The sequence below is a fragment of the Canis lupus genome, chromosome 25, assembly GCF_048164855.1.
Source record: "Canis lupus baileyi chromosome 25, mCanLup2.hap1, whole genome shotgun sequence".
NCBI lineage: Eukaryota > Metazoa > Chordata > Mammalia > Carnivora > Canidae > Canis > Canis lupus.
The window spans coordinates 723,373-737,638 of NC_132862.1; the positions used below are offsets into that span (position 1 = coordinate 723,373).

The window sequence follows — 14,266 nt, forward strand, 5'->3', positions numbered from 1 at the left end:
CCTGGGACGTTGACCCGGAGAACGGTTTCCTGACAAGCTTGTACAAGATCCAGTCGGTTTACCTCCTGGTCACACCTGCACACCTGACCCGGTAACTGGTTGGCTTCTAACAGCTCAGGGGAAACCTCACGCGTGCAGCGGCCGTAGGTGCTCGCCAGAAAGGCCAGTGAAGTCACAGAGTGGTCGGCGGGAGGTGACCCGGCAAAGGCACCTTCTGGCCGCGTCTTAGGTGCAGGGACCGTCGTCGTTCGCATCCTCCTAGAAGGGCCGCTCCTCCCTCCGCACTCCGCAGGCCCCGGCCTACTGCTGAGGGCCGGACTCCACACCCAGGCGGAGAGGAATGGGAAGGAACCCCCAGGACAGGGGGAGGTCCCGATCGGCCCCCCGACAATCACCTGGGTGTTTAACCAGGCACCCAGGAACAGTCCCCGCTCGAATAACCCAGAGGACTGGGGGGCCCTTTTCTTTAACCGCATCCAGGGAAAGGGGACTTACAGTCTTCAGGGCATCCCCCTGTCCCTGCTCCCTCCCATGCCCCCTTCCTCTCCAGTTTGGGTAACAGCCTCAGCGTGCACATGGGTCATTACACAGCTGTTTTAAGTCGATAAAAAAAAAAAATCTTCCTTTAAATTGATGGAAAAAAAAAGTCTTTACCGCGCAGATGTCTGACCCCTTACCCCTTACCACCGTTCCTGGGAGCACCCACCCCTTTAATCCCTGAAGCCCAGAAAGTGGATGGAGTCCCTGGCAGAGGGAGGAGGGCAGGGGGGTGTGCAGAGGCTGCTGGCAGCGCTGACTCCAGCACCCCCAGGGCCAATTTCCTCCTGGAAAGGACTTGCACAAATAGCCAAGAACTGTTCCTGTTGGCTGTGCAAGGATGTGTCAGGATGGCTTTTGAATCAGGAAGGAAGTGTCCTCCGCCTGCACGTACCTTCCACTCCAGCACCCGCCACACGCACGCCAGACCCCACACGCACCACGTGCACGCACACCGTGCTCTCCTCCCACCTCCGACCCTCCCCTGCACTTGGTTCCAGATCTCCAGGACTGGAGCAGCGCCCACCGCCCATTCTCCTGCCTGTAAGGCCTCTGGACATTTCATCTGACGTTGCTGCCCTCCTCCTCCTACAAGCCCTACGCTACCTTAGACCCTCATTTTCTCCCCTCTTCCTGGTACTCCTCACTCTAGGCCATATGAATACCAAAGGCTTTAGGCTCTATTAACTCCAAGCCTGGACTGTGAGCTCCACAGCTCCATGGAAGCCCTGTCGCGCTGACCTCTTCGATGCCAGTGTCCAGTACCTGCAGAAGGACGGGGCCACCCCCACCCCTACCTTCCTCTGATTTCTCCGTGCTCGTCCCCACAACGGCCTCTGCCTGACCTTTGCTGTGAGACTTGATTCACCCCCTGACTCCCAACTTTATTTCCACCATAGACTACAGGAACTAGCTGGCTTTTCCGCCTGAGGATCCTGCTGGAAGCCATTACTTTAACACAGTAGCATGATTCTCTCTCAAGCAAAATATTCCCTGTATCTTAACCTGTCCCGAGGGCCCTTCCTGGGGAGTCCCACCGTGGACCACCTAGGAATCCAGAGCCCAGTGCCAGCCCTCTTCACCATGGAGCCCCAAAGAGACTCCCCACACCTTTGAGAGCGTGAAAGCTCTCTTTCATGGGAAGCTCAAAAAAGCTTCCATGGCCTAAGTCACCAGATTTCTACACCATGGGCACAAAGCCGACCTTGCAAGCCAGAGGGAGTTATCGGGTGAGGTTCACTTAGTAAATCCCACAGATACTCCAGCAAAGTGCACATCAAGTGAGTGTAGCAGTGAAATTCCCAGTTTCCAATAGATCAAGCTAAACATAGTTCACCAGTTCCACATGCCTTCAGCCCAAATTCTGAAGGTATTCTCACTTTATCAAAAAAAAAAAAAAATAGGGCCTTCGTACTGTGTTAGGCATTTTTTTAATTTATTTATTTTTGTGTGTGTGTTAGGCATCTTGTTTGGGCTGAGGGTACATAGACAAACAGGGTCTCTGACCCCACAGCTCGCGTGGTGCGGGAGACTCAGCCCTGTGCAGGCTGCCTGGGGAAAGGCCGGGCAACGCTGAGAGAGGGAGAAGCACAAGGAACCCACAGGGACACTCCACCCTGCTGGGTGGGGACGGGAAGGAGGACAGGAACGCCACGGAGACATCTGGAAAGAAGGTCCTCCTGATCTGAATCTTGCAGGACGAGTAGAGAGACGCCACGCCATCTAGACCCACCTAGACCTAGGAGGGCAGTAAAGACAGCAGGCAGAGGAGAACGCATGAAGAGGCAGACAAAACAAAATTTATGCAAGAGATTGAAAGAAATTTGAGAAGACTAACCCAGAGTCCCGATGATGGAATGGGGGGGAGTCGACATGGAAGGGAGACAGGAGCCCCTCGTAAAAGGACGTGTGAGCTCGCCCCACCTGGAGAATTCAAAATCACTAGACGGCTGGTAGACGGAAGACTTGCCGAGACTTGCGGAGGGAAAGTCCGGGAAAGGGCTGTTTCCTTAGTGGAGACAAACGGTGAAGGCCTAGGAACGACAAAGGGGCAGCTGTAACGAGGGAGACTTGATGGGCGTCCGTGTCCTTGTAACCTAGGTGGCCAGGGAGAAGGAAAAATGCAAAATTCCCCTTAGGTCTCTATTTAGATTGCTCGGTGAAAGGCGGTGCTGTCAGAGCAGAAAATAGGGAGGGACGACGAGCAGGGGACGGCGGGGAGGACGGGAGCCTCTGCAGCTTGGAGGGTTTGAGAGGTTTCCCTGCCTCCTGTGACGGCCCGTCAGCTGCTGGGGACTAATGTCCAGGCAATGGATCGGGCTGCGGTGGAGACGTGGAAGTCGTAGTGTGGGTCCCAGGAGGCGTCAGAGTGTGTGTAAGAGAAAGGGAGGAAAGGTTAAGACTAGAGCACCGCGGTGGTCCTGGGCGTCTCTTGGTGTGCCTGGCGGCCCTGGGCACGTCTCCTCTGTCTGTTCGCGTCTTCTGCCTATTTTTTTTTTTATTGGATTGTCTGCTCTTTGGGTGTTGCGTTTGATAAGTTCCTTAAAGATTTCGAATTGCCCTTTATCTGAAAAAGATACTTGCAAATCCAGGGCAGCCCAGGGGGGCGCAGCGGTCTCGCACCGCTTTTGCCCCAGGATGTGATCCTGGAAACCCAGGATCGAGTCCCACGTCGGGCTCCCTGCATGGAGCCTGCTTCTCCCTCTGCCTGTGTCTCTGCCTCTCTCTGTGTGTCTCTCATGAATAAATAAATAAAATCTTAAAAAAAAAAAGATATTTGCAAATCCACAATGAAGCACAAAATCAACAATTCCGGAAATGACAGGTGTTGGTGGGGATGCAGAGAAAGGGGCACCTCTTACACGGCTGGTGGGAACGCAGGCTGCTGCAGCCGCTCTGGAAAACAGTGTGGAGGGTCCCCAAAAAGCTAAAAAATAGAGCTGCCCTATGACCCAGCAATTGCACTTCTAGGTATTTACCCCAAAGACACATATGTAGTGATCCGAAGGGGCACTCCCACCCCGACGTTTATAGCAGCTATGTCCACAGTGGCTAAACTCCGGAAAGAGCCCACATGTCCTTCGACAGGTGATGGATAAAGATGTGGGGTGCACACAACGGAATACTAGTCAGCCGCCAAAAAAATGAAATCTTGCTGTCTGCAGTGATGTGGCTGGAACTAGAGGGCATCACGCTAAGCAAGATACCTCAACCAGAAAAAGACGATTATCACATGAATCTCACTCAGTATGTGGACTCTAAGAAGCAAAACCGAGGATCATGGAGGAAGGGAGGGAAAAATAAAACAAGATGAAATCAGAGACTCTTAATCACAGGAAACGGACTGAAGGGTGCTGGGGGGGAAGGGGCGGGGGATGGGCACGCGGGTGATGGATTGAGGAGCGCATGTGATGTAGGGAGCCGGGCGGTAGAGAAGGCTGATGAGTCACTGACCTCTACCGCTGAAATTAATAATACATTATATGTTCATTAATTGAATTTAAATTTAGAGAGAGAGAGAACAGAACACTGGAGGACTGGAGGACTGGAGGACAGGGAAGGGGCAGGGGAAGCTGAGTCAAGGGCGGAGGGGTGAGGGGTGGCCAGAAAGAGAGGTTGGGAGGGAAGGGGAGAAAGGGGGAGCCCCGCCCTGGCTACGCTTGTGAGCCGTCCCCGTGGGACTTGGCAAGGGCCCCGGAGGATCCTACACCCAGAAGCTGAGACAGAGTCAGAGGCGATGTGACGCGTCCAAAGCCAGTTGGCTCCTAAATGGTAGGCGAGCTCTCCACCCCTGAGCCTGGGGACTAGGAGGGACGGCCTTCCTCCCCTAGGCCGCGGTGACCCCCACCTCTGCCCCTTCGCCGCGTGCCGCCCTCCTGCTAACTTACAGGGAGACCGTCCCGGAGTCGAGCGTGGTCAGCCGGGGCCGAAGACGCCTTAAGCATCGCTCCTCGGCCTTCAGGCTGTGATCGGGCGAAGACTCCTTGGTCACATCTGCAGCTCATGGTGTGGGGAGCCCCAGAGAAGGTCCCCGCGTCCCCGTACGCCCGAGGACAATCTGCTGAGACAGACTTGGCCCGCCCGTGGGGAAGCCCCAGCCACCCCACGGCTTCCCGAGGAGCGGAGTCTGACTTCCTGGGTCACAGGACCACGTCCCCTCCTGCCAAAGCCCCCTCCCCAGAAAGGTGTGACCAGAGATGATAGCCCAGGGGACAGGTGGGAAGGGGAAGGGAGAGGTAGGCAGAGGATGCCCGGATGCGAGTCGGGTTCACGCTGGCCCCGGAGCTGCTGTCCAGGACTGACCCGCGGTGAAGGTGGGCACCGGCCAGCCCTCGTCGAACTTAACAGGTGGCCCTGGGGCGGGAGAGGAGGGGAGGGAGAGAGCACACCACTGGTAGACTGGTCACCATTAAAAGAGGCCCAGAAAAAAGAATAAATTAAATAAATTTAAAAAATAAAATAAAATAAAATAAAATAAAATAAAATAAAATAAAATAATAAAATAAAATAAAATAATAAAATAAAATAATAAAATAAAATAATAGGGATCCCTGGGTGGCGCAGCGGTTTGGCGCCTGCCTTTGGCCCAGGGCGCGATCCTGGAGACCCGGGATCGAATCCCACGTCGGGCTCCCGGTGCATGGAGCCTGCTTCTCCCGCTGCCTGTGTCTCTGCCTCTCTCTCTCTCTCTGTGACTATCATGAATAAATAAATAAAATCTTTAAAAAAAAAAATAAAAAAATAAAATAAAATAAAATAAAATAATAAAATAAAATAAAATAAAATAAAATAATAAAATAATAAAATAAATTAAAAGAGGCCCAGAAAGACAGTGGAACACACCAGATTGCGGAACGTCTGAGGACCCCGCGTGTACCTGCCTCTGTACCCGGAAGCATGGGGTTCATGGCTTCTCGTCCTCCCGGCAGCTCGGGCTAGGACCCCGTGCCTGTGAACATGAGCCTTCCCCCGCCCCCGTCCTTACACTCCGCATGGGACAGGCCCTCCCCTCATCCCTCCCCTTCCCTCCTCAACAGAGGCAGTTCTCCCAGGTGTGTCCTGAGACCCGCTCCTGCCTCCCACCAAGTTCTCCACGCAGGAGCCCTCGGATCGAGGGAGGCCGGGTGCCCTCTGGCACCCGCCTGTCCCTACAGCCTGGTCTGGTTTGCCCACGCTGCTCCGGCCACTGTGGCATCCTTCTTCTCCTCCCATAAGCCAACATTTCCCACCTGCCTGGACTCTTGCACATCTCCCTGCCTTTCCCCACCTCATTCTTTTACCCACCCCCGTGTCAGGCCCCTCCTGCCTGGTCTTCCAATGATTGACCCTTTACGTCTCCACCCTCCACCATAATGGGTTGATTTCCTCAGAGCAGCCTCACTGAGGCCCCAGAACGGTTCGGTCCCAATCATCCCTCCCACTGCCTCCTGTCCGCCCGCCCCTTCCCACCACCATCACAATGCAATTAAATCATTGTTCATGGAATTATGTTAATTCCTCCAAATTCCCCCGCAGACTGCCAGCTTCCCCAAGCAAAATCTTCCTCGAAGCTGTATGCTCAACCTCTGACACCGTATCTGGTGCTTATAGGTGCCCCGTTTATATTGCGGAAAGAATGAAAGGATGGAGGGCTGGGGGCCTCACAGCACGCAATGGTCAGCACCCATCCTGTCCCATGGCTAAAGCCAGGTCACGCCCCTTCCATCTTAGGTATGAAACTTAGGCATCGGGATCCCTGGGTGGCGCAGCGGTTTGGCGCCTGCCTTTGGCCCAGGGCGCGATCCTGGAGACCCAGGATCGAATCCCACATCAGGCTCCCGGTGCATGGAGCCTGCTTCTCCCTCTGCCTGTGTCTCTGCCTCTCTCTCTCTCTCTCTCTCTCTCTCTCTGTGACTATCATAAATAAATAAAAAAAAAATTTTAAAAAAAAGAAACTTAGGCATCGAACAAGACATGGAGAAAAGCCAGAGAATGATTCCTTTCACATAGGGATGTTAGGAGTAGCGCAGGTCTGTGGGTTGGCTAACGGAGAGGGAGCTCTGGTGTAGATATTGCAAGGCCTTCATGGCGGGTCCCGTGTAGCAGACATTTCTCTCCCGTCTGTCCACACCCACACGCTCTTGTGACAGAGCTCTAGGAGCTTCAGGCGGCCCCAGTTGGATTTGGCTCACCCACTGCACCCTACCTGACGTGGCCACCCTTTCCTCCTTTGCCGATGCCCCAGGGGCTGCCTCTGCCCCGGGATCAGGGAACCATGAGCCCCACCTCCCCTCCCTGCCCCAGCCCTGGGTGGGAGTTTTAATGATGGAGGGTGAATGAAGGGAAGGAGGAAGTAGAAGAGGGATCCAGGGCAAGGAGGGTTGGGATACCCACCTCCAGGAGGCAGGGGCAAAAGAGACTTCCTGGAAAAAAAAAAAAAAAAATCATGTGCAGGAGCAAGATAGAGCCTAGGAGAGAAAAGGGAATCCCCATCTGGAATGGAACTGGGCGACCTGGAAAGATAGGAAAGTTTGTCTGGAATAGCAGAAGGAAGAAGCACGGAGGGGAAGGGTTCGTCAAAGGTTTCTTTTTTTTTTAATAAATTTATTTTCTATTGGTGTCCAATTTGCCAACATATAGAATAACACCCAGTGCTCATCCCGCCAAGTGCCCCCCTCAGTGCCCGTCACACAGTCACCCCATCCCCCCGCCCACCTCCCCTTCCACCCCCTCTAGTTCGTTCCCCAGAGTTAGGAGTCTCTCATGGTCTGTCTCCCTTTCTGATATTTCCCGCTCATTTTTCGTCAAAGGTTTCCATCACGTCCCACCCTCCCCAACACTCCATTCGAGAGCTTCCCTGTGGCTCCCCGTATCCCACCACATGGCTCCACTTCCTGGCCTGACGCTCAGGGCGCCCGTGATCTGGATCAAGCCTACCTCTCAGATCTACCTTCCCGGGACCCCACTTCTTGCATCCTTCACATCAGGCAAAATCAATGACTTCCTGCTCCCAACGTCCCTTCTGGATACCTGTCTAACCCCTCACCCGTCCAGGCCTAGCGTGCTTCCAGCCCCAGGGGCTCTCCAAAGCCTGCCCCCTGCCCCCGCTCTGGCCAGAGCCTAAGAGTTTCTCCGCGTCCCGCCTCTCTGCGAGGCAAGCGTCCCCTTTCGGGCTGAGCTCCATCCCTCCCACACCTGAGCTCACACTCTAGCCTCTCAGAGGACCTTGCTCTGCTTCACGGTTTCTGCCGTGCCCCACTCACATTCCCACGAGGGAGAAGCTAGTCCCCTGAACAAAACCTCACCACACTAGGAGATTGGTTTAGGGGATGAAAAACGGAGGGTGGGGGGTGCCGGACAGGGGCAGGCATTCTCTCTTGTCTTTTCTTCACCCTCAATTATCATCCACTCAAGAAAAGTCCCTAAAAAGAAGGAATCATCTCTGAGGCACCAGGGAAAGACCTGGGAGATGCTAAAACTCAAAAGGCGTAGGAAAGAGTGAGTGTCCCCTAAAGCAAGGCCTGGAGAGGGTAAGCACCATGACTAGGGGTGAGGAGGGAGCTCTTGTCCCTTGCACCCTCTCACCTCTTGAAGCAGCCAACATGACCAATGCAGAAGCCCCAGGGTTAGGGCAAAAAAAGACATCAAAGCTATCAAGGATGTTCTAGATCCAACCTCGGGCAGGGAGCGGGAGGGTTGGTGCACAGTAAAATTTGCTGTGCGTATCCCAAGGCCTCCCAACCTTCCCGTGAGAGAGCAGTTGGTCCCCTCAGCAAAGCCACTTCACTTTAGGGGTCTCCGTGGTGCCTGGGGAGGGGGCTGGAGGTTCTCTTACAAATAAAACAACCCTTGAGGTGCCTGGGTGGCTCAGCCAGTTGCACATCTGACTCTTAGTTTTAGCTCCAGTTGTGAGCTCAAGGGCTTGAGGTCAAGCCCTGGGTCACGCTCCACGTTTAGCATGAAGTCTGCTTGGGATTGTCTCCCTCTGCCCACCCTTTAATAAATAGATAAATATTATAAAAGATAGATGATAGATGATAGATAGATGATGGGTGGACAACCCTTCTGTCCTCAATCAGCATACATTCCAGAAAATGGCCAAAATGGAGCAGAAGATGTTATTAAGGGACTCACAAAGCCAACATTACCTACAATTCAAGCTCTAAAAATCAAGGATGAAGGTGAGTGTGTCCCGAGGTGAGTGGGGCATCGGCCTCAGCAGAAACATGCCCACCCCTCCCCCAAGGCCACTTCCCTAAGTCAACCCCACACGGAAGACCTGGGACCCGCACTGCCCCTCCCCACTGGCCTTCCCTCCTGCCACGTCTTCAAATACCTCTGATTTCTCCTCTATATTCCAACTACCACAGTTGCCCGATGCCAGATCGCCCGGGTCTCAGCCCCAGCCCTCCCACTGCAAAGCCTGCCCAGGTGGGAAAGAGGAGCTCCTTCAGCCTCTGGCGAATCTCAGCCTCTGTCCCAGCTTCCGTGCAAGGCCCTCCAGGGGTTGGGTGAGGCTGGAAAGCAGAAGGCAGGTTGAGGGGGATGGACAGGGTGGAGCCGGGCCGAGGCAGCACTCACATTCCCTTCCCTCTCACTCTTCCCTCTCCAGCTTCAACTCTCTCTCCTCCTGTCTTTCAACCTCCTTTTCTCATTTTCCTGTAGCGATCCTATACGATGACATCCATGATATTAAAGATGAAACTGGGATCCCTGGGTGGCGCAGCGGTTTGGCGCCTGCCTTTGGCCCAGGGCACGATCCTGGAGACCTGGGATCAAATCCCACGTCGGGCTCCCGGTGCATGGAGCCTGCTTCTCCCTCTGCCTGTGTCTCTGCCTCTCTCTCTCTCTCTCGTGACTATCATAAATAAATAAAAATTTAAAAATAAATAAATAAATAAAGATGAAACTAACTTGGGGCCAAAACTATAATGGGAAACTGCAAAATGATGCCCAGAAGCACCAGGCTTTAGCACAGTAGCATTAAAACCTTAAAAAAAAAAAATTAATTTAATTTAAAAACAAAACCATCAAAAAAATAAAATTTAATTTAATTTAATTTAATTTAATTTAATTTAAAAAAAAAAAAAAAAACATCGGGACGCCTGGGTGGCTCAGCTTCCAGACTGCACCTTCCGCAGAGAGCTCCCAGAAAGTTCTTTGACTCACACCCACCCCCTCACCCTTGTCCGCAGGGGCTGAGCCTCAGTTTCCAAGCTGGTTGCCGTCGTATTCCCCATTTTCCCTGCCCACTGACATTGTACCACAGGCCAGAAGGTTGAGTAAGACTCTGTCCACAGCCCTGGAGTTGGCACTAGGGTGCCCTGCTGGAACCCGCAGGCCACTTGCCCCTACATTCCATGGGGGACTTCTGACACCTGGAGCATTACACCCCCCTGTTCCCCACCCTTGGGACTTACCAAGAGTTGGAAAAGCCACCCAACCCCAACCAGCCCCAGGACTAGCATTCTCTCACGTGGAGTAGGAGAAAAATCGAGTCATCGAGGTCACTGGCTCTGTGGGGAATTCAGTGCACCTACCAAAGGGATTTTTCTCGAATGCCCCCTTGAAGGGGGGGGAGATGCTCTCACCATCCTCCAAGTCAAGTAAGGAGCTATAGGAATCACTCATAGGGATCCCTGGGTGGCGCAGCGGTTTGGCGCCTGCCTTTGGCCCAGGGCGTGATCCTGGAGACCCGGGATCGAATCCCACATCAGGCTCCCAGTGCATGGAGCCTGCTTCTCCCTCTGCCTGTGTCTCTGCCTCTCTCTCTCTCTCTCTGTGACTATCATAAATAAATTAAAAAAGTTAAAAAAAAAATTTAAAAAAAAAAAAAAGAATCACTCATAGACCGGAGGTTCTAGTCTAAGGGGACCTTCTCTGGATGGGTGCTTGCTCCAAACTGACCTGGAGCTGCCCGGGCTGGAGCACAGAAGGACAGCTCGGGGGACAGCCTGTGTCCCCAGGGAGAGCGGGAGGCTACAGTACTATAAACAACGACCCAAAGCATAAAGTCTCAAACACATAAGTTTGCATCTTTCTCACGTATCAGATTTTTATATATATATAAATTTATTTTTTATTTGTGTTCGATTACGTTATCAGATTTGAGGGAAGAGGGCAGTGGTCAGTCTTTTCCGTGTCGTCATTTAGGGACTCAGGCTGGCAACCGTCCTGCCAACTTCAAGACCTGCCATCAAGGCCATGCTGTCATCTCCATCATTCCAACTGCAGAAAACTAGAAGGAGCGTGCGACTGATTGCTTGCAGGTTTGTCTGGGCGACACTAGCAAACGATACGGGTCGTCGGCAAGAACTCAGTGTCGTGGCCGCCCTTACCCGCAAGGGTTGGGAAACGTCTCGCGGGAAGACGATCAGATGACAGTCGTGTCCCTGTGGCAGCTTCTGCCGTCGGGCAGCGTCAACAACAGAAGTGCCTGCTTCTCACCTGAGACTTGTCGGGGCAGGAGGTTTCCCCTGGGAGGCCCTGGAGGAGATGCAAGAGGACACTCCCGCCTCAGCCTCCGGAGCCTTGGGAGGGCAGGGAAGAGAACTGGGAACGTCCCGGTGCGCTCGTGGATGCACTTGGAGCAGCGGTCGAGGCCCAAGAGTCTCCTGGAGGGTCCCAGGCCAGGAGGCAGGGGGCAGCCCCTGGGAGGGAGCTGGGCCGTGGCCCCCGGCAGGGCCCCCGGGAACGCCGCTTGTTGACGGGTCCCACGGCCACAGCAGGAGCCAGGGGAGGCTGAACACCATCCCCTTGGGGACCGTCACCCCCTGCATCCGCGGAAGTCCCTAGAGGAGCAGAGGAGCAGAGGAACGGAGGCTGCGCCGGAGGCTGAGGACCCTGCCCTGCGCTAAGGTCGACCAGTTCCCTCGGAAGACCTCGGCCCGCCCTGCCCCAGCTCCTGAGACTCAGGGCCGCCGCCTTCCCCTCTCGCGTCGCTCCAGCTAAGCATCTGCTGGGGAAAGAGCAGGAGGGAAAGTCTTGAACTGGAAGGACTCTTGGCAACCGAAAGACACTGAAACACAACACGTCGAATCGGCTCAATAGGTCCCTACAACGTGGGAAAGGGAGGCTTGGAAGGAAGCACTGTTTGCAGAAGAAGAAAACGCCGCCGGATCCTGGCGAGTGACTTAACTGCTGTTCCCAACGACAAGACTAACCCACGAGGACCGGGATCTGCCGTCATGGAAATAGTCCAGGGCTGGACGCCCGGCAAAACGCTCCAAAAGCTCAGGAAAACACAGACAAAGGGACGCGGGAGCGACAGGGCGAGCGCGGCCAGACGCGAACACCTGAGGCCTCCAGCTCCCGGGGCGCCTATGGAGAGTCTGCAAAGACTCCACACTATTTTTTGCAAATTCCCTGTAAGTCTGAAGTCATGTCAAAACAGAAAGTAAAAATACCACATGAAATGTAAAGACGGAGGAGGGGGAGGAGGAGAAATAAATAAACGAGGCGATTTCACATGGAAATCCAGATCCCCTTCTCCCTGGGAGAGGTTGGATGCCTGGCAGGGTCAGCTCGAGGGGGGCAGCCGAGCGCTCCGGCTCCGCTCCTACCCCTGAGGTCGGGGACGCGTCGCTTGTCCTTGCACTGTTGCCTGCCTTGCGTAGACAAGCAGGACACGAGAAAAGAGCCATTGGCGACAGAGTCAGCGTGGACGTCAGCTGCCCTAGAAGATGAGACATCATCACAGAAGGTAGCTTTTCACCCACGGACATGAGCTGCACCCCTTTTCTTTACTCTCCATACCCAATTCTCTGCTAGGCCGTAAAACCCGGGGTCACATTTCCTCTGGGCCCCCGTTATAAAATACTGACATTCTCCTATAGAACAGATGTCCGCACCTTCCGTCTCACGCCCACTTATGTCAATACCTGCTTCGTTAACTCAGGAGGCCACGCGGAGGATTAGAAGAGGAAAAGGGCGGAGCGGTGACATTTGAAAAGACCCTGCTCCGTGACAGCTCTGGTGTCGATGCCAAAGCTCTCATTTCCTCTTGGAAAAGACTTGTGTAAATAATCAGTTTGCTCCTGCTGGGTTTTTCCGATGTGCTCGTGGAAACTGGGCTCTAGAGTCCGAGCCTGTCCTACTATCGTGTATACACGGACACATCCCAGGGCACTGATACAGTCAAAACTCTCTGCTGACCCTCAGGGTCTCCCCATCACGCTCGGGCCGCCACCCCCCCCCAGGTCAATGCTAAGTCCTATCCCTGGGGTGATTCAATGCACCCCTCTTCTTCACCTACTGGCCACCATCAGATGCCACATAAATCGTAACGATCAAATTACACAGGGGGGTAGTGGGCGACCAGTTACATTAACCGGTTCCCACCCACCACGTTGGGAGTCGACCAGCTGCCCGAAGTGACTGTCGTCTTACCTGGAAGTCAAGGATGGATGAAGCAGAGCTAAGGAGGGCCCGAAAGGACCAGCTCCTCATGCCTGTGGTGTCCCACCCTATCAGCTTTCTCTTCCTTTATCTCAAGAGGAGACTAATGCCCTGAACCCCGGCACCTACACGCCCTCGTGTTATAAACCTCCTGATACCCCCTTTCCACACCAACCTCCAGAGCAGCCTTGAGGCGGAAAAGCCTGCAGGACCACTCGGGGCCTAGGGAAAGCCAACACCGAGCAAATGTAGAACCACAGACTGGTATCCGGGACCCAATTCTCCACCCACCGGCGCCTCAATGGGCTCCTGTTCCTACTTGACCTCATTCTACTTAGCACTTAGCACCAGCCTGAGCCAAACCCACCCAGAAAGAGGAGCCCTCTGCAAACTACGAGTATCCCACACATCTGTCTAGAAACGTATCGTCTCAAGAAATGCTTAGCTGTGCATTATCTTACCCAATCTCCATCGCCGTCCTCCACCTAGGAGCTGTAACTCCTGGATGGCAAAGGAAAACCCTAAAGTCCTTCAGGGCAGGACCACGTACTGCCCTATGTCTAATGACAAAGCCAGAACTTGAAACCCCGGCCTCTCGAATCCCAGCTCAAGGAAGGAAGAAATCCCAAGCCAAAGAGAATTGTCTGCTTTTCTGGACTGTTCACACCATGGGTCAGCTCCCCACTTGAAGGGAGAACCAAGTTCCAAATTGGGGGAACCACCATGGTCCTGGAATCACAAGATCCCGTCAGAAATGTGGGCTCCCATCAGTAGGGCCTGAAGATGGAGGTTGACGGGACCCACGTGGAGTTTGGGGAGCTCCCCCTGGCAGGTAGATAATGGCTCCGAGAGCAGGGGACAAGTCTAGAGAAGTCACTTGTGCCCCCAAAGCTGTCCCCTCAAGAGGAGGAAGGAGCCATGGACTCAGTCCCCAAATAGTGTGGCCTCCTGGGGAAGGAGGTGTTGGGGAAACCCTCAAGGCCCCCACTGAGTCCTGTGCGCATCAAGGCAAGACGTAGACAACGTGACCTCCCAGACCCACCCAACCTCCTCCTGGGAAGCTGCCGGTCCTCCCGAAACCCCCGACAGACGCATTCCAGAATCTCCCCCAGAAGAAAACTGGCTCTGCACCGGGTCCCTGAGACCTCAGAGACGGGACCCGTAGGGCAAGTGGGACGAAGAAGAAAGGAAGGAGGAAAAGGACGGCTGGAAGTCGGCAGCGGAAGGACCTCCCGGCACGGATGCCAGGTGGCCACCGGCCCCACCTAGCCCGTGTTGGCTCAGCGCGTGACAGTTTGGGGAAGAAGGGGAGGAGGAGGACACGGAAGTCACACGCCTCCCAACTGGGTTCCCA

At 54.2% G+C, this 14,266-nt stretch overlaps 1 long non-coding RNA gene across 1 annotated transcript; it reads right to left on the reverse strand.

Moving 5' to 3' along the window:
* Window positions 1-1,950: 1,950 nt before the first annotated feature.
* Window positions 1,951-4,904, reverse strand: LOC140616956 (uncharacterized). Its single transcript, XR_012017243.1, has 3 exons — window positions 4,425-4,904; window positions 2,375-2,570; window positions 1,951-2,275 (listed from the first exon to the last, which is right to left on the reverse strand). It is a non-coding gene; the product is annotated as an uncharacterized lncRNA (long non-coding RNA).
* Between the last annotated feature and the right edge of the window lie 9,362 nt (window positions 4,905-14,266).